This window comes from Phascolarctos cinereus, unplaced genomic scaffold (assembly GCF_003287225.1).
Source record: "Phascolarctos cinereus isolate Bilbo 61053 unplaced genomic scaffold, phaCin_HiC Scaffold_726;HRSCAF=1367, whole genome shotgun sequence".
Taxonomy (NCBI): Eukaryota; Metazoa; Chordata; class Mammalia; order Diprotodontia; family Phascolarctidae; genus Phascolarctos; species Phascolarctos cinereus.
The window spans coordinates 296898611-296920519 of record NW_027556098.1 but is presented as its reverse complement, the minus strand read 5'-3'; the positions used below and the strand labels follow the sequence as shown (position 1 = coordinate 296920519).

At 35.9% G+C, this 21909-nt stretch overlaps 1 pseudogene; it reads right to left on the bottom strand.

Moving 5' to 3' along the window:
* Positions 1-15632, bottom strand: part of LOC110214991 (interferon-induced protein with tetratricopeptide repeats 5 pseudogene) — a 155071-nt pseudogene extending 139439 nt beyond the window's left edge.
* Between the last annotated feature and the right edge of the window lie 6277 nt (positions 15633-21909).

Sequence of the window (21909 nt, the reverse complement as noted above, 5' to 3'; positions counted from 1 at the left end):
ATGAAACTCCTTCAATATACTTTGAATTCCTTTTCTAATGACAAAAGGTAACAATATATTTTTACGATGATTCAAGCCTCCTATTTTGAAAAATAAAAATTGAATGACAGAAATGGGAGACTTGATTCATTGCAACAATGTACAGCCGTGTCTTCCTGACCTAGAGAAAATTTCTGAATTCTCTCTTGGTAGGAGAAAGGAAAATGGTGAATAGGGTAAACTTCATCCTCTCACTTGTTTTGTTCTTAGGTATTAAGGAACAAGTATATTTCTTTGTTTCTTCATGAAACTCTCTCAGGATAGGATTAAATTGACCTTTATCCTTCTTCGCTAATGAAAACTGACAGGGAGCAGATACAGTCTGTGTGGCAAGGAATCATAATAATTTTTCATTGTTAAATGAGATGTATTTGTTAGGGTAGAGAATAAGGATGTCCATTTTGAGCAAAAGTCTTTAGTATCAACTGAGCAAAGGTGAGTACTACAATGACATAAAAATTGGGCTAAGTTGCCAATGATAAGTACAAAGGAACAGCTCAGTTGTGTAAAGATGGGACTGAGAAGTCTGAATTTTTATACAGGTATGATGAAAAGTCAGTCAATAAACATTTGTTAAGTCCATACTATGTGCTAAGCACTGGGAATACAAAGAAAGGTAAAAGACTAGCCCCTGCTCTTGGGGAGCTCACAGTCTAATGGGGGAGATGCATGTGAATATCTATGTACAAATAAGCTATATACAATATACACACTGGGGATAGCCTTTGAAAATTACCAGTGTTGGGAGATGGGGTAATGTTCTGGGAACAGCAAGGAGGCCAGTATCATCGATGGCCACATCTAGAAGTAGGAAGAATGTGTAAGGTATAAGGAGACTAGAAATAGGGCAGAATTAAGATGCCAGAGGGAAAGGTAACATTTTTGTCTTAGTTCCACCACAAGACCTAGAAAGTGAGGTAAACCAAATTATGATCAGGAAGGCCAAGAACAAAGTCACAGTGAGTCATTTTTCAGGGCCAGTGAAGCTTAGAATACTGTGATGGCAGCAGCAACAAGAAGCAGCTCAACATTCATGGACTTTTCCTTGATCACATCACTTTGGAAGCACCAAAAACTTATAGACCCTCCAGACTGAGTTGTAAAAGTAGGAGAAAGATATAAAAGACAGAAGCTTAAGTCCAGCCAGACATCACCTCAGAGCTGATCAGTGCTCAACATTAACATAGAATCCAAAGTAAAGAAGTAATCTGGGGGGGTGGGGGTGGGAATGAACAAACAAAAAATAAGCTTAACCATAAAAAAGCTACTATGGAACAAATAATGAAAGAAATGAGAGCTTTACCAGAAAAATATGAAAAGAGAATAACAATTTGGTAAAACAGGTACAAAAATTACTGGAGAAAGTGAGTTGAAAAATCAGAATTGGCCAAATGGTAAAAGAAGTACAAGACCTTGTTAAAGAAAATAGCTCCTTAAAAATAAAAATTAACCAAAGGGAATCTAATTAATTCATAAGGCATCAAGAAACAATAAAACAAAGTCAAAAGACTGAGCAAAAATAAGAAAAAAATGTGAAATATCTGTAGAAAAAATGACCAAAATAAAAAATAGAGGAAAGATAATAGAGGAAAGAATCATTGGATTACCTTAAGCTATGAAGGAAAAAAAAAGAGCCTAGATATCATATGTCAAGAAATCATTAAGCAAAATTAGCCTGATATAAAATCAGAGGTCAATGTGGAAATCAAAAAATCCATGAGTCATTCATTGAAAGAATTACCAAAATGAAAACTCCTAAATATATAATAGCCGAAGTCCAGAACTCCCAGCTTGACAAGAAAATACTACAAGCAGCCAGCAAGAAATTATTCAAACATCATAGAACCACAGTTAGATCACAGAAAATTTCTTGGCTACCACTATAAAGAATAAATGTACTTGTATGTGATATTCCAGAAAGCAAAGGATATAGGTTTACAACCAGTAAGTATCCAGTCAAACCAAGTATAATGCTACAGGGGAAAAAATGGATACTTGATGAAAAAATTTTCAAGTATTTCTAGTGAAAAGACCATAACCAAATAGAAAATTTGATGTTCAAACATAAGACTCAAGAGAAGCATAAAAAGGTAGACAGGAGTGAAAAATTACAAGGGATTAAACATGGTTAAACTATTTACATTCCTGTATAAAAAGATGATGCGTGTAACTCTACAAAACTTTATAATCACTAGGGCTACAAGAAGGAGTTCATTTAGAGAGAGGGCATAGGTCTGACTTTATTGTGTTGGGATGATCTTGTCAAGATATTAGGAGACATCTTGTTTTCTAGAACTAAGGCCCAGCAAGCATGCTGTGCTCTAAGCTTGGCATAACAACAATCTTTTTTGCTTACCCTCTGGATGATCTCAGCCACAGCAAAATCTCAGAATTGTTTCACATCAGTATCAGCTGGTCTTTAAAGCTTGGATGAGCACCTGTAATACCCACGTTCCAGTCATGAAGCCTTGCTATGAATCAAACCTGTCACATTGTCACTGTTACATCTGTTTTTGTTGTTGTTGTTGGGGCTACAGCTCACTATGTAGTAATAGGTATAAATATTGAGATTTCCACAGACTGTCTTGGGAGCCCCCCCAAATAGGGGCAGGGCTCTGGCATGTGTGTCCTTGCTTGCAAGCCATTTTATTCACTCTGAAATTAATTAAACTTCTTTTTCATTCCTGACTTTCCTGTTTTTAGGCTGCTTTGTTCAGTTCTGGCCACCCACAGGTTAGAGACCAGGTCTGGTCGGTTGACATTTAAACTGGTGTTAAAAGTGGGATTGTACTCAAAACCAGGCCAACTGAACTTTCTGGTAGCAGTGGGAGTAAACTATGCACCACTGGAGATTTCTCCAGAGTCTGAACTTGCCTCTGACCCAATTTTTCATCTGCCTCTCTTATTTGACTTTTAAAATTCTTTTTGAGCTCTTCCAAGAAGGGCTTTTTTGGCCTTAAGATCAATTCATATTACCCTTTGAGATTTTACATGTAAGCATTTTGACAATGTCCTCTTCTCAGTTTGTGTTTTGATCTTCCCTGACATACTGTTAGCTTACTATGGCCAAGTCTCTGTTTTCTTTCTTGCTTTTTGTGGCCTATTTTGTGGCTTTTAAAGTTGAGCTCTACTTCTGGAGCACAAGGGCCACTGTTTCAAGGTTCTTGTGTTGGGGGTCAGGTGCCTAGTCACTAGCTTTGTGCTCTGAGGCCTCAAGTGTTGGTGGCTTGCTTACTTCACTAGGGTAGCCCAGCCTAGTTGCACCTATTGTTTCCTGGGTTTCAGAGCTGGCAGTTTGTCTTCTGTGGTGGGGCTGGAGACCTCACAGCTGGCCTGCTGAACCAGAACCAAGAGACCTCAGTTGCTGATCTGTGCTGTAGCTAAGAGCCTCTTGCTCTTTTGCCCAGGCACTGTCTCTGCTGGCCTGTGTTCCCCTTTCACCCAAGTGAGAAAGACCTTTCCTGAAGTCTTTCTAAGTTATTTTAAGCAAGAAATTTGTTTCATTTCATCTTTTTGTAGGTTTTGTTGCTCCAGAATCTATTTAGAGGCTAGATTTAACATTGTTTGCAATGTAAACTGGGGAGAGCTCAGGTAACTTCCTGGCTTCTCTCTGCCATTTTCTTGAGCTGAGTCTCATTAACATATTCTTGGTGGAGATGGAAACTAATCCAACTATCTGAAATTCAATTTGGAACTACACTCCTAAAGCTAAACTGTGCGTGGCCTTTGAGCCAGCAATACTGCTACTAGGTCAATATCCCAAAGAGATCAAAGGAGAAAAAGGATGTATACATACAAACACATTTAGAAGAGCCAGTTCTTTTTCTGATGACAAAGAACTGGAAACTGAGGGCATCCCCATCAAGTTGAGAATGACTGAACAAGTTATGGTATGTGAATGTGATGGGAAATGATTATATACTGTAAGAAATGAGGAAAAGGATAATTTCAGAAAAATATGGAAGACATATGAAATAATGCAAAGTAAAGTGAACAAACAGGAGAACAATCTACACAGTAACAAAAATATTGTAAAGATAATCAACCATGAAAGACTGAGTAACTCTGATTATCACAATGAGCCACCGTAGTTCCACAGGGCTCACAATAAAAGATTCTATCCACCTTCAGATTGGTTGTTGTCCTTTGTTCTCAAAGAGGACCAAAATAATGCTAGCTAGAGTCAAGTTACTAATTAGAGCAATATGAGCTCAGAATGCTCTACCACAGGTTGGGCCCAAACAGTCCATGCCAACATTTGGGGTGGATTCTCTATATTTGTGCATCTTGTGTTACTTTTGAGCTACTTCAATTCTGCTTTGCTCGTAGAGCACAATAACTTCTCTGATGAGGGCACACCATGCTAGGCGGTCCTGTTCCAGTGTCTCCCAATCACACAATCAATTCTAAAGAGACCTTGAGAGTATCCTTGTATTGCTTCTTCTGACCACCATGTGAGTGCTTGCTCTGTGTGAGTTCTACATAAAATAGTCTTTTAGGCAAGCAGACATTTTGCATTAGAACAATGTGGCCAGCCCATTGGAATTGTGCTCTCTGCAGTAGAGTTAGAATGCTTGGCACTTTAATTCAAGAAAGAACTTCAGTGTCTGGTATCTTATCCCGCCAGGTAATCTTCAGAATCTTCCTAATACAATTCAAGTGGAAGAGATTCAGTTTCCTGGCATGTTGCTGGTATACTGTCCAAGTTTTATAGGCATACAACAATGAGGTCAGCACAATGGATCTGTAGACCTCCAGTTTAGTAGCCAGTCTAATACCTCTTCTCTCCCACACTTTCCTTCAGAGCCTCCCAAACACTGAGCCAGCTCTGTCAATGCCTGCATCAACCTCATTATCAATGTATACATCCCTGGAAAGTACACCGCCATGGTAAACAATATTATCCACAGCATTCAAAAACTTCTCCACTTACTATAGTCCATGGTTCCACATATGGGTGGTGTGGTACTAGCTGATGGAGGACTTGTGGTTACTTGGTGTTAATTATTAGGACAAAATTTGCTCAAGCAGCAGAGAATTGATCTATACTTTGTTGCATCTTACCTTCAGAGGCTACGTTGAATGCACAATCATCTTCAAACAGAAAATCATGCACCAACACTCACCCCCACTTTTGTCTTGATTTATAGCCTTTCCAAGTTGAAGAATTTACCATCAGTGTGGTAGTAGAACTTGATGCTGTTTTTAAAGCCCTCATTGAAGGCATTTAACAACATGGATGAAAACGCCATGCTAAAAAGCATGGAGGAGGACCTGAATTCAAATCTGACCTCAGATACATAACACTCACTAGCTTTATGACTCTGGGCAAGTCATTTAACCCCAATTGCCTTATCCCCCCCAAAAAAAATAAACATAAAAAGCACTGGAGCAAGCACACAGCCTTGTTTCACTCCATTGGTGACTGGGAAAGCATAAGAACAAAGTACTGATAGATAGAGAGTGCATACTGAAACTTTTTTTCTCTTTTATTTTTTCTTGCTTTTTTCCCCTTAACATGGCTAATGCAAAAAAAAAAAATTTGTTTTGCATGACTTCATATTTATTAAAATTTGTGTATTTATCACTTTCTCAATGGGCAGGGAAGGGAGATAATTTAGAACTGAAATTAAAATGAAATTCTATTTTTTAAAAATGTCTGGAAAGGTGAGGGTGGGAGGGGCAGGTAATGAAGGACTTTGAACACCCAATGGAGGATTTAACATTAAATCCTGAAGGTAACAGAGAGCCACAGAAGTTCAAAAAGAAACATTTCCAAATTTTCTAAATATATTAGGCAAAAGAGGAAAAATAAGACAATTTTCCTTATAAAAAAAGAGAAAATTAACAAAAGGACAGAGCAATTTGGAAACCTTTGTTATTGCCTTATTAAAATTATTTTTAATCAATAATTTTAACTTGCAACCATTAAAAAGCATTCAACTATATGAATAATAAGGGGGAAAAGCACCCAACAGCATCCCTGAGATGTTAGAGAAAATATTTGTGGGTTTTTTTAAAAATTCTTGCAATATATGCCCTTTTGTAAGAGATAATTGATTTCAAGTGATTAAATGGAACTACAGCACTAGTCCTTAGCACCTGACAAGGCATGGGAGAAACAAGCTCTTAGAGGCTCAGGCCTATGGGATTTAAACAAAGACACCCCAAAACTAGTCAATGTATTTTGGAACACCGAGGGACAGACATAGCAGTCTGGCTCTGAGACAATAAGCTAGTGAGTACTAGCTACAACCCAAAAGAGGATCATTGAAGCATTTTAAAAATGCATAAAAAAGAACAGATGGAAAGAAATTCAGAATTTTACATAGTGAAGTAGTACAAGTTTTGAAGACAGTATGTTGAATTTTATTATTCACTTTTTTTATTTTCCATTTTTTCTTTCTCTTGATTTTTTTTTTGTTCTGATTCTTCTTTAACAACATGATCAATGTGGACATATGTTTAACTTGATTGTGCACATATAACCTATATCAGATTGCTTGTTTTCTTGGTGTGGGGTGGAGAAAAGGGAAGAGGGATAAAAATTTAGAACTCAAAATATTACAAAAATGAATGTTGGAATAATTGGAAAAATATCAGTTGCTCATTGGTAGTCTAAGCTAATAATATAAAAGTGACAATTCTACCTAAATTAATTTACTTATTCAGCACCATACCAATCAAAATACCAAAAATTTATTTTATAGAGCTAGAAAAAGCAATAACAAAATTCATCTGGAAGAACAAAAGTTCTGGAATATCAAGGAAACAAATAAAAAGAAATGCAAGGGAAAGTGGCCTAGCTGTATTGGATCTTAAATTATATTACAAAGCAGCAATCATTAAAACTACTTGGTACTGGATAAGAAATAGAGTGGTGGATCAGTGGAATAGGTTAGGTATGCAAGACATAACAGTTGGGGCAGCTAGATGACACAGTGAATAGAGCACTGGCCCTGGAGTCAGGAGGACCTGACTTAAAATCTGACCTCAGACACACGATACTTACTAGCTGTGTGAGACCCTTGACAAGTCACTTAACCCCAATTTCCTCACCCCCCCAAAAAAAAAAGACATAACAGTCAATGACTATACTAATCTGCTATTTGATAAATCCAAAGATTCCGGCTTCTGGGATAAGAAGTCACTATTAAAAAAAACTGCTGGGAAAACTGGAAGAATGTATGGCAGAAACTGGTCAGAGACCAACATCTTATACCCTATACCAAAATGAAGTCAAAATGGGTGCACAATTTAGATGTAAACACTGCTACTATAAGCAAACTAGAAAAGGAGTAGTTTACCTTTCAGATCTATGGAGAAGAGAAGAATTTATGGCCAAACAAGAGATAGAGGACATTATGAAATACAAAATGAATAATTTTGCTTACAATATATTGAAAAGTTTTTGCACAAACAAAGCCAATGCAATTAAGATTAAGAGGGAAGCAGAAAACTGGGAAAGGCATTTTAGAACCAGTGTCTCTGATAAAAACCACATTTCTAAAATATATAGAGAAGTAAGTCAAATGTATAAGAATACAAGCCATTCCCCACTTGATAAATGGTCAAAGAATATGAACAGACAGTTCTCAGATGAAGAAATTAAAGCCATCTATAGTTATATGAAAAAAAATGTTTTAAAGCACTATTGATTAGATAAATGCAAATCACAATGACTCTGAGGTACCACATCACACCTATCAGATTGGCTAACTTGACAAAACAGGACAATGATAAATGCTGGAAAAGATGTGGGAAAATTGGAATACAAATGCATTGTTGGTGGAGTTGTGAAATGATCCAGCCATTTTGGGGAGCAATTTTGAACTATGCCCAAAAAACTATAAAATTGTCCCTACTTTTAACCCGGCAATAGCACTTCTAGGGCTGTATCCCAAAGAGATTATAAAAATGGGAAAAGAACCCACATGTACAAAAATATTTATAGTAGCTCTTTTTGTGGTGGCAAAGAATTGAAAACTGAGGGGATGCCTATCAATTGAGAAATGGCTGAAGAAGTTGTGATATATGAATGTAATGGAATACTATTGTTCCATAAGAAATGATGAGCAGATGGACTTCAGAAAAACCTGGAAAGACTTATATGAACTGATACTGAGTGAAATGAGCAGAACCAGGAGAGCATTGCACATAGTAACAGCCACATTGTGGGATGGCTGACTTTGATAGACTTGGCTCTTCACAGCAATTCAAGAATATAACATAACTCCAAAAGACTCACAATGGAAATTGCTATCCACATCCAGAGAAAGAACTATAGAGTCTGAAAGCAGATCAAAACATAACTATTTGCTCTCCTTTTCCTTTGTTGTTTTGTTTTAATGCTTCATTCTCTTGGTTCCTCCCATGTTCTTTGCATCATGAGTAATGGGAAAATATAGATAATATATATGTATAAGTAGAGCCTATATCAGATTGCACACCATCTTGGGGAGGGAAGGGCAGAGAAGAGAAGTGGGAAGGGGAGAAAACTTAAAACTCAAAATGTTATGGAAGTGAATGTTGAAAACTAAAAATAAATTAATTTTCAAAAAATGAATGTTGGAAACTATCTTTACATATAATTAGAAAAATAAAATACTAGGAACTGCAAAAAAAAAAACAAAACAAAAAACTTAATATGTCTTAATCCCTTTTCAGACACTTAATAGCTATGTGACTCTGTAAAAGTCACTTACCACTTTATAGCTGTTTCCTCAAATGTGAAATGAAAATGAAGTAATTATATTAAATTGTCTAAAAGACCCTTCCAGCTAGAATTCTATGACTCTACTAATTACTAATTGTTATTTAGAGGTTTTTGCAAAGTTCTTAGAGTTTATTCTACACACTTAAGACAGTGTTTCCAGTACAGAATATAAGGAAAGAGAAAAGTTTATTTATTTTTAAATGTACCTCAATGAAATAATTTTATAAAATACAGTTCTTCAAGTTTGATAAGTTATGGTCTAACTAACCCAATCAGCATTCATATTTGTTCCCAAGGACAAATAACATCATTATTTAAAAGTGTTATTTTTTTAGAGTAAGAAGCAAGTCCATTGACATAATATCTGATTTTCCATAAAGTATAAGAATTAGAAATCTATAATAACTTGACTGATATTCCATTTCAGATAAATGTTCCATTTAAGTTCCTCCTAAATGGAGACTATTTCTGGTACAATGGCATTGAGATCAGCATATTTGGAATTTAAAAAAAAATCTGTTTATTTTAAATTAGCTTCTAAAGTTTTGTTTTGTTTTTTTTAAACAGAGATGACAGTGAACACCTCAATGAATTAATTACATATGAACTTGAAATTAAAATACTCTTTAAAAGTATAAACTGTAATATAAAGGTCATGTGACATTTATAAGAATCTTAATATCTTTATAATTCCTAAAATGCATGTTTTAATTATATATCCTAAATTAGTCTGACCCATATTACCATTTATCCTCCTACAAATAATGAGGAGATTGAATAATGAGTAACAGGGAAAACAAAAAATGGCAAAAATACTGAAGAAAAGACCTAAATTATTCTGAAACCATTCTTGCAGAATAAAAAGAAATGATAGAAATTTAGCAATAAAGAGACAATGAAGCTCTAGTTAACTGTAAGAGTGAAATCAATTAAGCACTGTGCCTTAAAGGGCTATTAGAGATTTTGAGCCATGATGATTGCCTAAATAAGTAACCAGCCTAGCTTGCACACACTTACTTAATACTTCAGTAAAAATCTTCTAGTTCATCCTGGACTGACCAACACTTAATAAATCCAAAGAGAAATGACAGTGAATTCTTCATACCTAGAATTCCATGAAAACTTTGCCAGAAATCTACAGACAATTGGAAAAGGGACCTGTTAGCAAAATTGGGGCTAATGCTGGCACCAATGAAGGGGAGTTCCTAGCATTGACAGGGACATATATTGAATGCAAGTTTCTATGTCCTGGGGCTTCAGGAATAGAGGGCTCCTTTCAAAGAGTTGGAGTTTAGCCAAAAAGGACTAAATAGGGATTTTGGAAGCTTCAAAGAGCAACTAGCTCATTCACCAGTGAGGCTGCCTACCCCAGATGAGGTTACTTAATCCAGGCTAAAGTGCTCTGAGATATCTACCTTTCTCCTAGACTGCAGAGAGGGCTATGAAGACCCAATGCTCTGAATCTAAAAGACCAATATGGGTACTAACTCTGAGAGGTGAAAATCATAATAAGAGCTCGGGGGACCTAAGGTGAGAATGATCAAAGCCAACTTCATCCAACAGTGAAAAAGGACATGGAGGCTAGATTTGGAACAGAAACCTAATCCAAGAGCTAAAGCTAGAAAAATGAGGGAAAAAAGCATACAAAATTATTGTATCTCCATAAAAGAGAGAGTACTTAATAACAACTGTAAACAGAGACTCAAAAGAAAATAAAAATAGATTTTTGATAAGAACTATATATAAATATTTAATAAATGAAGTAAGAGATGAAAAACGAAATGAAAATTCTGGAGGAAAAAAAGAGTAACTCAGAAAAGAAAGAGGTTAACCCAAAACGTCGACTCCTTGAAGAGAACAAACAGCAATCAAAGACTTCATGAAACAGCAAGAAATAATAGAACATAATCAAAAGATGGGAAAAAAAGAAAATGTAAAGTATCTGACATCAAAAACAACTAACTTGGAACAGGTCAAGGAATAATAATTAAAAACCATTTAACTCCCTAATTAAATTTTTTAAGTATCAATGCCATATGTAAAAAAAAAATAATATATGAAAGCTGACCAGAACTATAGAGGAAAATATAGAATCCACTGATTACCTCATAATTAGATCCTATGAATGAATCAATTCATTGTTTAGTTTTTTGTCTTTTTCCTTGGACTGTATAAATTGTAATTGGAAAGTGGTTTGAGTAGAAAGATTTTCAGAGGAAAGATGGATATCTGTTCCATTGGATTCTCACTTTCTCAGAGAAGAGAATTACTGTCTCTGGCAGAATTGCATAAAACAAATATAAAAGAGTGACAATCCAAGCAACTATAAATAGAAATATTGCGTTAGCTTGGGGTGCCATATTTCAGGAAGGAAAATTAAAAAAAAACCTGGACAGTATCTAGAAGAAGGTATCCAGCACAACATAGAGTCTGGAAATATTAAGAATGGTTGAAAGAACTTCTAATGTTTATCCCAGTGAAGTGAATACTTGGGGAGGCAGGGGAAGAGGGGAGAGAAAGAGCACATTTCCAAACCTTTAAAGTAGAGATTCTTAACCAATTTTTGTGTCATAAACCCTTTTGGCAATCAAGAGAAACTTATCCACCCTTCCTCAGAACTATGTTTTTAAATGTATAAAATAAAATACATAAAATTATAAGGGAAACTGACTATATGGAAATTCAGTTATTAATACACACATATACACATACAAACCAAGTTCATAGACCCCAGGGTAAGTGCCTGATTTAAAGTTGTCATGTGGAAGAGTAATTAGAGGCATTTTGCTACTTGCTGAGCACAGACAAACCTAGGCAAAAATTATAGTAAGGAATTTCAGTTTAACAAAAGGAAATACTTTATACTATTTTTAGGAGTCCAAATAATAAATAGAATGTTGTATGACACAATGAGTTTCCTGTTACTAGAGGTATTCAAGTAAAGCCTAAATAACTACCTGTCAGGGATATTGTAATTGATGTATCTATATGATAAGGTATTAAGCAAATTTTGAGAATTAAATGGCTCCTTATGAAACTAGATTCTTATGTTTATTTTGATTCTTCTCTGAAAAGACATTTTGTCTATTTTGTCTTTTAAGTATTCCTTATGAAAGTTAAACAGTTTCAATTTTACTGATAACTAATGTTCTGTATATATGGGGCTGAGGGAATTTATTTTTTTCTCCCACCCTTCCTCCAGTCCCAGTTAGGGGTGTGACAGATGAATCACAGAAGGAAAGTAGTAAATAACAGAGGTAAGTAACAAAGCATTGGTCTGTTAAACAAAGATTAGAGATGTATCTCCTCCATATTATTCCTTTACAAATAGTACAGATAGTTCAGAGATAGAATGAGAAACATCACTTATCATTGCAGGTCCCAAATTGGCCACATTCCAGTGGTCCTTTAAAAAGCTAAGCTTGCCAACTTTAGAGATAGTCAAATACAGTTTTGAGGAGTGTATAACCTTTGTGCTTCTGTTAGAGGGAAGAAAGGTGGGGAGATTTTTCTCTCCTCTGCCCCCAATGGCTATGTGGTCTTGTAGCATAGCCATTTACCTAGTAGGAGAAAAAAAAATCCGTGAGGGAACAGAGAGAGAAAGGGATAGTCTGGGCAGGAAGCAGAGTCAAGGAACATGACCTCTGGAAGCAGAGAAGAGAGTAAACTACAGATTAAAGAGAGAACTGTAGTTCTTGAAAAAGTCAAAATTCAAAGAGAAACTTACCCTTGCAGCCTGATTAAATGGCTTACCTATGCAGAGATACTGTGCCAAGTGAGGGATTAAAATGAGTACATCAATCACCAGAAAAGAAAGGATATCAGGCCCTGTAGAACTGAAGAAGTGAATTGCCTTGGTCACAGGTGTTCTCTACATATATGTCTCCGGACCAATGTACTTTTAAGTTTGTACTCTTTCCACTGATGTGTATATTTTGGGGAGAGTGAGACTTGGTTTAGAAGAGAATTTTGTGTAGCTAATATTCTTACTGTGGCATCTTAGTAAATGTCTTTGCTTTGAGCTAGTTGTATCTGCTGTCTGACAAGTAAAGGTAGATACAATGAGTAAGTCTCAGTTGCTATACTTTAGGAGTGTAGATCAACTTCATAACCCCTGAATTTGAGGTAACAATAGTCCTGTGAAAAACCTGAACTGTGAATCAGAATTCCGTGAGTAGTCATAGGGGGAACTATACTAACATACATGGAAATCAAGCTACAGTACAAGCAATGGTGGCATATATCAATATTCTGGTCAAAGGTGAATTGGATTAATTGAGATGAATGTGGCAAATAGTTTTAATATAACATTTGTTCTGGGATATCAGTAACCCAAATGGGTCCAGTTTGCATCCTGGGGGATATTTCTCTTTATGTGGCCTAAGCCCCCATCCAAAAACCTGGAACATCTCCAATCTAAACATCTTAGAATACTAGTATCAATTTTGTACTTGCAAATGCAGTAGCTACAAGCTTTATATGGAATTAAAGTAAGATAAAATGAATGCACACACTTACAGTGACCCTAGGCAGTACAGTCCTTAGACAAGTGCCTCCCATTTCCATAATGTCACTATCAACAGTCTGGATACATATCCCCTGAGGTCCTTTCTGGGTACAGCTTCTCTGAGCCTGCTAGTGATACCAATTGTTCATCCTAAATTTTGGTCTTTGATTCCATCCTCTCTTTTTCTACTATTCATCACTAATCATCTCTTTTTATCCAAAGTCCTTTCTCAAACAACTTTGGTTGGACTATCTGATTCCATTGTCTTTTTTTGTCAGTGTGATTGAATCACATCACAAAGCTCCTGTATGGATTGTCAAGGTTAGGTCTCTTGATCAATCCCACACAATGAAAAACTCATGCTTGAGACACTGTACAAACTGATTCTCTTAAATATGCTCCGCTATGCATACATACACACATGCAAAACCACATACATTCCTACAGCAATTTAAAGTATTCTTAATATTCCTCACAATGCTTACAAGTATGTAGTGAGAACATTGTGATCCCCATTTTGCATGTGAGAAAATTGAACCTTGGAGAAGTGGCTTTTCCAGTCACAACCATTAAATATCAGAGCCAGAATTCAGAGCCCAGGTCCTCTTGACCTCAGATTCAGTGACTATACGACACTGTTCCTGCTTCCTCATCAATGATAGTGTAAAGTGCAGTCCTTTCAAACACAAAGTGGGAAATGGCTCGATTGGCTTTTCAAGGTCCTCTCCAACTTAAAGTCCATTAATTTACTGTCTTTTCCCTCTGTGGAATTGCCTTTTTATTTTTTGTCATTCTAGTCCTCAAAATGGCCATCGTGCCTTTACCTCTGCCTAGCCTCTTATCTTTTTCAAGTTCAATAACACCAAAATTTAATTTTACTGCATAATTCCTATGTCTATACTTTACTTAGCATTATTCATTTAAACTGAATTCTCTAAAACATTCAAATAAAGGAGGAAACATTTCTTAAGGACTTGCTATGTGGATGGCCCAGTGTCATATGTTGAGAATACCAATAAGAAATATTCCATAATTCTACTTCCTAACTAGATTGTAATCTCCTTGAGGTTAAAAGACAAACAAAAAAACAACAAACAAACAAAAAACCAAAGAACAACTGATCAATTAATCAAAGTAGCGTTACCTAGTAGAAAGATGACTGGATTTGTAGTCAGAGGAACTGGATTTGAATCCCTGATCTGCTACTTGTATGACCTTCTGGGATTCAATTTCCTTATGTGTAAAATGAGAAAATTGAACTACACAACCTGTTTTTACATCTCTTCCAACTCCAATAAGTGCACAGATTTCCCAATATACCATGGAATATAGATGCAAAAATCCAGTTTTTTACAACATCCTTATTACTATTTACACATTCTAACTGTATGGTTATTTTAAAAAATCATACATGGTAGGGGCTAGGTGTCATGGTAGGTAGAGCACTGACCTTGGAGTCAGGAATACCTGGGTTCAAATCTGGCCTCAGACCAAAAGCTTGACACTTACTAGCTGTGTGACCCTGGGCAAGTCACTTTACCCCAATTGCCTCACCAAAAACAAAACAAACAAACAAAAAAACAACAATAAAAAAATCATCTGTGGAGATATTGTTGATGTTTATCTAGAATTCATGAGATTGAGTCGGGGAAAAAAATGTAAACATAAGTAGTCTTTAGTGTTAGCCGTTGGTTGATTGTTCCAGGTGGTATATGCAATATAAATAGTTGTTTGTGAAAATTTTGCATTTCTAGCTATTTTCCCCTGTTCCAGTTGTCATCAGGAATACCTGTGAGCCTGTTGCAATTCTTTCAACTAAAATTGACTTGCGGCCAGAAAAAAATGAGCTGAGGGATACTCAGGCCCAACAAGAATCCCAGAATTTGATTATTAGAAGGGCCCTAAACAATCTTCTAGTCTAATTGCTATGAGCATGAAAAAGGTCATAAAATGAATAGTCTACTTTTAGCTTCAGGCTCATGTTGCTATTTTCACTTGCTGGTGTTTGTTTTTAATCTCAAATAAACCACTTGATTTGGTCTCAGAGAATCACATGCTCCATCTTGTTTTAGCTGACACTTTGGATTCTAGATCCTTACCTATTCTCTGACCACTGAGAACCACAAACAGCCTGACATTCTTCTTGATCATCTGTTTCCAAGCTCAGCTTGTTGTGAGCATTGGCAGTCTTAGGGCCTGAAACTGGTGCCCTGAAGTGTTTAGTCCAAAATATTATCGAGTACTTCTGGTCCTGGTTCATATGTGACTCTTCCTGCCCAATGACTACCTGTACCCCAGTATGGTAGTGACACTCGGTGGTACATCAGGTCCAATGCACAAGCTGTACAGGACATTGGCTATCACTGACATGTATTAAAACTGTCAGGCACACCTCTCAGATGCTTAGTAGGCCTCAAAAAATACTTACTTGTATTAGTTTTTTTTGTTGTTGTTGCTGTTACTGCAACATCGAACTGTTGAATCATATCTTTGTCAAGTAACAACTGTCTAGCCTCCCCTATTCCTGGACTAGTGTAGTTGAATTTTTAGCTAAAGTGTAGAACTCTATGGGTTGACCTTTTCCTAGACTTTTTTTTTTTACTGTGAGACACCTGACATGAAGATTTCAAACAAACCTTGTCCATTATGTTCTCTGCGGATCTAAGTTTTTAACTCTATAGAGAGGTTGAGGTCTATATGGAAAGCCCCAATCAATTAGTCAATAAATAACAACAACAACAAAACATTTATTAAGCATCACTTTATGTCACATACTGTACTAAATCCTGAGGATACAAAGAAAGGTAAAAGATATTCCTTATTCATGAGGGAGACAATATACAATGTATGTCTTATGCACAAATAAGCTATATATAGGTTAAATTGGGATAATCATGAGAGAAAAAGTATGTAAAATTAGGGGGGATGAGGAAAGGCTTTATGTTGAAGGTGGAATTTTAGGTAGAACTTGAAAGAAGCCAGGGAAGCCTGAGGGCAGAGATGAGAAGGGATGTTATGTATAGAAGGAAGGTAGTGAAAATTCCCAGAGTTGTGACATGGAGTGTCTTGTTTGAGGAATAGCAAAGAGACTAGTATCATTGGATGAAACATGTGGGGAGCATAAAGTGTAAGAAGATTGAAAAGGTAGGGGGACAGGTTATGAAGATCTTTAAATTCCACAGGATTTTATATTTAATCATGGTGGTGATAGGGAGCCATTGGAGTTTATTTTTGCACTTTAAGAGGATCACTTTAGCAGCTAAGTGGAGGATGGATTGGCGTGAGGAGAGACTTAATGTAGAGAAACTAATAGTCAAGGTTTGAGATCATGAGGGTCTGCACTAGGATGGTGGCAGGTCAGAGCTAAAAAAGGAACTTATGGGAGAGATGTTACAAACATAGAATCTAAAGACCTTGAAAAAACTGGGATATGGGAGGTGAGAGAGAATGAGGAGCCCTGCATACAAGCCCTATGGAAATGTGTAAAATTAACCTTTTCCAGTTAAACCACTTTTCTTTCTATTTCAGGTTCTTAGCTCATTTCTCAAAATAACCCTCTCATTTCCTTTCATATTCTAGACCTAAATGATCTTTTATAAAAAAGCAGCAGTGAAAAGCACATGTTTTTTTTCTTTTTTGCTCTATTATTCAATTTTAGTTGCTTAAAATAATATCAGGAAATATTTGACAGGCTGTTCTGGTATCTAAGGTAATAAGCTGAGAAAAAGCCCTAAGACAATCTCTAAAGGAAAAGGTCATTTTCATTTGAAAATCTGAGGTTCCTTCTATTTAATCAGGAAGAAATCTGACAGGGACATCTGGTAAAATATGCACTTGAATTATCCTCACTCTCATAAAGCAATAAAAGTATTGTATATGTAATGTGAGTATATGTGTTTCTATTATCCATGTATGGTACTCTCTCCTTCCTTCATATCTGTATCTGTATCTATATCTATATCTATATCTATATCTATATCTATATCTATATCTATATCTATATCTATATCTATATCTATATCTATATCTATATCTATATCTGTATCTGTATCTGTATCTGTATCTGTATCTGTACCTGTATCTATATCTATATCTATATCTATATCCATCTAACTATACACACACACATATGGAAGAAAGAGATACAGATAATTATGAATGACCTGCACAATTAACCAAATGTTACCTTATTTGTATGGAATATTGGAATGCCTGAATATATCTAAATTAACTCAGCCAATTGTCCTGAATTAGATAGAATAGTTCCAGATTTCTATAGTCCTGGATTTCCATATGACAAAGATTCCTAGAAAATGTTCTTGTATTCGCCCAACATATTCTGCTTGACCCTCATTCATGAAAGTGCTTAAAGACTCATAGATTCATCTTGTTCATTGTTAATTGTCATGAGTGATTTGAAAGATAATGTTGACTGAATACATTATTTGTTTTTTTATTTGTTTGTTTGTTTTGGCAATTGGGGTTAAGTGACTTGCCCAGGGTCACACAGCTAGTAAGTGTCAAGTATTTGGTCTGAGGTCATATTTGAACTCAAGCACTCCTGACTTCAGGGCTGGTGCTCTATCCACTGCACCACCTAGCTGCTCCTAACTCAATACATTATTTCAGATGATAAGTTTAATAAAATAAATGTGTACTAACATCTTCAACAATGGACAAGAATGTTAATGCATTGTCAAAAGATACTACCTTATAAGCAAAATGTGGCATAATCATGTATACTTAGGGTAGTAGTCATTCACGGACAACAACTTGTAGTGCGGACAGTATTGAGTAATGTTCTGTTTTTTGTTTTTGTTTTTGTTTTTTACCTGAAGTAAATACCAAAACATTGTTGCTGAATTTAAAGATTTTCTTTTGACATCTCAAGTACATTTCATGTTTGCGACATAAAAATATATTACATTGAAGTTTAAGAATAGTAATCTTTAAATATGCTTGCTACAAGCATATTCTCTATTCTTGGAAAAATTAACTGTGTTTGATGTCCCATATTTGCTTCTTGGATTTTCTAAAATGTTTTGCACTATCTTCTTAAAGATCTTGAATGCTTTATATAAACCTTTAATAATTCACAAGTAAGTCACTGTTTCTTCAAAATTATTTTTTAAAATATATCATAATAACTCTGGTCTTATGACTATAAGTATAAAACTCTTAAATCTAAACAGTCTCCTAAATAAATAAATAAAAAAGATGGATGGCTGCCATGAAAGTGTGTGTATTTCTTAGTTCATCATATTGTGTAGAATAGTGTCTCCTATTATCTACACTGGATTCTGGAAAATCTATGTATAGATTGGAATATTTTGATTTTGTACTTTTGGTTTTTGTGTTTTAAAATTATTGTAAATAGGGGTTGACAAACTATAATCCTTTCTTTATTTATTCAAAAATGTAAAAAAACAAATATTTTAGCTGGAGAAGCCATACAGAAACAGGTAAAGTTTGGATTTGCTGACCTGTTACAAAAAAAAAAAATACAAAAAGGAAAAATGAGCTATAGTACAATTTTATTATGAAAATTTTGTTGTGTGTGTATCGATAATTGAAACAAGTCCAATTTGATTTCATTTTCTTAAATTATAATTTAGATGCATTTTAAATATTTGGACAGTGATTATTGTTTTAATTTTGAGAAAGATTAAGCTATATATGAAGTTTCAATATAAGGCACTATGAAATGTAAACAGTATCAACATTCAATTCTCTGCTCTATTTGTACTGTCAAAACAACAAATAATATTAAAATAACAATTTAAATTTCATGTAAGCTGCAACAAAAATTATCTTTAGAATTAGGTGTTTCATGAAAATGAATATCATTTTCAAGGCCTCCTATAAAGGGCCTTTTTTTCCCTCCCAGTGAATGGAAGCTAAAACAGATACCTGATTTACCATAAAGTTTTTGTTCACTATTCTTTATTCTTTGACACATATTTTTGCAGAAATGACAGCATTTTCAATTTCTCTCTCTCTTTTTTTTTTTGTGGTTTGGCTAGGCAATGGGGTTAAGTGACTTGCCCAGGGTCACACAGCTAGTAAGTGTTGTGTGTCTGAGGCCAGATTTGAACTCAGGTCCTCCTGAATCCAGGACCAGTGCTCTATCCACTGAGCCACCTAAGTGCCTCCTCAATTTCTCTTTGAATGTGATAGCAAACTGTTAAATGTACTCTAACTTCCTGGTATCAGCTCCTGAATGAATGGTGTTAAAATACACTTTCTAAAAATGAAGCTATGAGTATTTATGGTATATTGAAGCCCTGTGTGTAACATAGCAGTAAGGTGAGGCCCCATGGTATAAAATGTTTTCCAGGAATATCTGAAGAATAGCATGGTGAATAGTTGGGAGGCTGGGTTAGAAGGATTCACTCTTGTTTGGTTGATTGCTGTCCTTCATTCTCAAAGAGGACCAAAATGGTATCACTATGTTGGGGTTAAAATGCAGTATGTCAACCGTGGCTGATGGAACACGATCTATAAATCCTCTACCATAGGTGGAGCACATATAGTTCATATGAATATTTGGAATGGAAATATCTCTAAATTTGCACATCTTACATTTCTTTTGAGCCACTGCAATTCTTCTCATAAAAATTGGAACCTTCTTTGATGTGGGCATGCCATGCTGAGTGGTCCTCTGTCAGTGTCTCCCATGTTTCACAATCAATTCCAAAGTTCTTCAGAGAGACCTTGAGAGTGTCCTTGTATCACTTCTTCTGACCTCCGTGTGAGTATATGCCTTCTGTGAGTTCTTTTAGGTAAATATACTTTTGACATTCAAATAATGTGGTCAGCCCATCAGAATTTGCTCTCTGCAGTAGAGTTTGAATGCTTGGTAGTTCAGCTCAAGAAAGTACTTCAGTGTCCAGTACCTTATCTTGCCAGAAGATCGTCAGACTCTTCTTAAGACAAATGGAAGTGATTTAGTTTCCTGGCATGGTGCTGGTACAATGTCCAGAAATGCAGCAGTGAGGTCAGCACAGTAGCTCTGCAGACCTTTAGTTCAGTGGGTAGTCTAATACCTCTTCTCTCCCACACTTTCCTTTGGAGCCACCCAAACACTGAATTAGCTCTGACAATGCATGCGTAAACCTCATCATCTATGTGGACATCCCTGGAAAGTATACTGTCAAGGTAAGTGAATTGAAGTACAGCATTCAAAATGTCTCCATTTGTTGTAACCAATGTCTCTACGTATGGATCGTGGAGTGCTGGCTGGTGGAGAAACTGTATTTCATTGGTAATCATTGTTAGTCCAAAGTTAACACAGGCAGCAGAGAAATCAATCCCTACTTTGTTGCATCTCAGCCTTAGAAATTGCACTGAGTGCACATTCATCTAGAAACAGAAAGTTGTATACCAACTCTCCCTCAATTTAAGGCTTGCAGCCATTTCAAGTTAAATAATTCACTGTAAGTGCTGTAGTTGACATTAATGCTGTTTTCATCCTTGTTGAAATCATCTGACAACACTGCTGAAAAGATCATGCAAAAAAGCATGGGAGGAAGCACACAGCCTTGCTTCACACCATTGGTGACTAGGAAACTGTGGGAGCATTTTCCATCATCCAGAACCTGTACAAGCATGCCATCATGAAACTGATGTACAACACTGATGAACTTTTCTGGGTAACCAAACCTTGCCATAATTTTCCACAGGCCCTCAATAGCTTAAACATTGATCAATGACAGTCAGTTAAGAATACTATAGATATATTTAGTCCATCCTTCCAGGATCATGTATTTATCACTAATTAATATGGCCCCACCATTACTGAGTAGTTGAGATGCACCATAGGTCTTTGGACCATAAACGGCCATCAAGGTATCATAAAAGTACTTTGGATTGTTAGGATCAGCATAAAACTGAATTTCATCTGCCTCCTTACTGAGCCAAGAATCCTGCATCTCTCTAAGTTTTGCTTGTGTTTCACTTTTGATGAAATTAAATGCTCTTTTCTTAGAGGTAGATGAATTATCCTGCTGATAAGCCTGTGGAGTTCTCATTTTTCAGTTAGCACATTCTGAATTTCCCTATGATTTTCATCAAAATAGTCTTGATGTTTGCAAGTGTTCTGGCCCAGATGAGTAAATGCAGTGTTATACACCAAATCTCTGAAAGCAGCCATTTCTACTCCACTGTTGCCAATCATATATTGGCTCGGTTTTCTCTCCAAGTTAGCAATGAATTGTTCACAGTGGGTGAAATGCTCTATTGTGCTGACATTAAGTTTTCTGGTGGTCGTCTTGCCTTGGGGCCTCTGCTTTTGCTGAAGGAGAATGCTAAACTTGGAGCGAATAAGTCTATGATCAGTCCAGCACTCTGTGCTACACATTGCCTTTGTCAGTCTCACATCCTGTCTGTTTCTTCTTATGACATAACCATTAAATGCCAATGTTTGCTTTGAGGGTGCATTCACAAAAGTTTTTTTAATTTGTTTTTATTTTATTCTTTTTTTTGCATTTAGGTAAAAGGAAGACAGTATTGCTAATTGGGTTATGACATGCACAAATCTTCTGTAGTTAAGTGACCATTGTTGTTGCTATTTCTGATGCCATTCCTCCCAAGGATTCTCTGCCATGTCTGCTAATTTGTGCCTACTGTGGTGTTAAAGTCACCCAGA